The sequence below is a fragment of the Hylobates moloch genome, unplaced genomic scaffold, assembly GCF_009828535.3.
Source record: "Hylobates moloch isolate HMO894 unplaced genomic scaffold, HMol_V3 SCAFFOLD_1, whole genome shotgun sequence".
Lineage (NCBI taxonomy): Eukaryota > Metazoa > Chordata > Mammalia > Primates > Hylobatidae > Hylobates > Hylobates moloch.
Window position 1 is genome coordinate 35,733,214 of NW_026652276.1, and position 2,480 is coordinate 35,735,693.

Below are 2,480 nucleotides of genomic sequence, written 5' to 3' on the forward strand. Positions count from 1 at the left end.
TCAGGGAAAGGGTACTTTCCAGACAACTAATGCATAATGTTACAAAATCATGCATGGGTAAAAGATTCATTCAAAGTGCAAATTAGACCAATTGATTTGAATGTAAGAAAGTATAAAAAGATCACTGGCACGGGGCCAGGCGCAGTGGCTCATGCCTGTAATCCCAGCACTTTGGGAGGCCGAGGCAGGTGGATCACCTGAGGTCAGGAGTTCGAGACCAGCCAGGCCAACATGGTGAAACCCCGTCTCTACTAAAAAGACAAAAATTAGCTGGGCATGGTGGCGAGCACCCATAATCCCAGCTACTTGGGAGGCTGAGGCAGGAGAATTGCTTGAACCTGGAAGGTGGAGGTTGCAGTGAGCCGAGATCGCACCACTGCACTCTAGCCTGGGCAGCAGAACGAGACTGCATCACAAAAAAGAAAAAAAAAAAAAAAAGATCACTGGTATGGTTTTACATTCCACATTGCAACTAATCTTTAAGAAACTACCACCTACCAAATTTTGGTGAAATTTCAAAGAACAAGATCAATAATTATCTGACAAGCTATTAAAATACTCCTTGTTCATTCTAATTTATATCTCTATGAAGCCAAATTTTCTTTATAGTTATATAGAAGCCACATTTTACAACAGATTGAATGCAGAAGAAGATATAAGAATCCAACAGTCTTCTATTAAATCAAACACTAGAATTTTTTTTAATGTCAAACAATGTCACTGTTCCCACTAATTTTTTGTTTTGGAAAATATAATTCTCTTTTATTTAAAATGTGTTATTTGTGTTAGCATATACTAGGATTATTGTTGCTGTTTTTAATTGAATTAATAAGTAAAAATGTTAAACCTTTCTTAGTTTTAATTTCTAATGCAATACATATCAATAGATGTAACCCAAAAGTTCTTTGGGATCCTTAGTAATTTTGAAGAGTGTAAGACATCCTGAGCTCAGAAAGCTTGAGAACTGCTACTTGAGATGCTAATGTACTTATTTTGCCCAAGCCAGTTTGAGTCTGTTTTTTGCCATTCGCAACAAAAGTCAGAACTGATATAGGGGAAGAGGAAAGGAGCTGAGTTCCAAGTTTAGGAACATTCCAGTGCCAAGATAAAGAATCAGCCTCAATATTCAGAACAAACAACAAGAATTCAGTGAATGCAAAATATAGGAACCAGAGGTGATTGTGATAATTTAAGCCTTCCTTGCTCTCCCAACTTAAGGATCTATAAAAACACTGGAAACCAAGAGGTCAATTTGATCAAGTCTGCCTGCCCTTCTTGCTTGTGTTCACTTGCTTTTTGTGTTTTGGGTGTTTTTTTGTTTGTTTTTTGTTTTCTTTATCCATGAAGCTGGAGGCCTTGCCACTGAATGTCAAAACTTTACCTTCACTGGCTACTTTAGAGGTAACATTCATAGATCACAATAGGAATGGTCGCTTCAGTTGTTTTTCAGAAACTTGGGCCAGCTCCCGTCCAGTTCAAACTAGTGGAGACCACCAGCCCTTCAACTGGGCCTGTGCAAGTGCCTGAGGGGTGGTTTTTTGACATCAGAGGGCCGAAAACTTCACCCTTAGATTATGGTAACACCGGGCAACCCGCTCGGGTCCCCTTCTACACTGTGGAAGCTTTGTTCTTTCGCTCTTTGCAATAAATCTTGCTACTGCTCACTCTTTGGGTCCACTCTGCTTTTATGAGCTGTAACACTCACCGCGAAGGTCTGCAGCTTCACTCCTGAAGCCAGCGAGACCACGAGCCCACCAGGAGGAACGAACAACTGCAGACGCGCCGCCTTAAGAGCTGTAACACTCACCACGAAGGTCTGCAGCTTCACTCCTGAGCCAGCGAGACCACGAACCCACCAGAAGGAGGAAACTCCGAACATATCCGAACATCAGAAGGAACGAACAACTCCAGACGCGCCACCTTAAGAGCTGTAACCCTCACCGCGAGGGTCCGTGGCTTCATTCTTGAAGTCAGTGAGACCAAGAACGCACTAATTCTGGACACACCAGCTACTCGGCAGGCTGAGGCAGGAGAATGGTGTGAATCCGGGAGGCGCAGCTTGCAGTGAGTCAAGATGGCACCTCTGTACTCCAGCCTGGGCGACAGAGAGAGACTCCGTCTCAAAAAAAAAAAAAAATTCTTAAGAAATGTATCACAAAAAAAAAAAAAAAAAGATTATGGTAACACCACCATTTTCTGTACATATATCCTACAAAATGCCATGAACTTCAGCTACATTTGCACAGAATGAACCTGTTGCTTCATTTTTCCCCACTACCAATCACCTTTCCCCACACCTTAGACCACCCACTTCCCTAACGCATAAACATCCCTAAGCCTCATCTTTGGGGAGGTAGATTTGAGAGCTGTTCTCCTGTCTCTTCAATCAGTGCCCTTGCAAATAAGTCTTTTCTCTTTTGTAAAACTCGTGTCACAGTGATTGATTTACTGCTCACAGGCAGAACAAACTCATATACTTG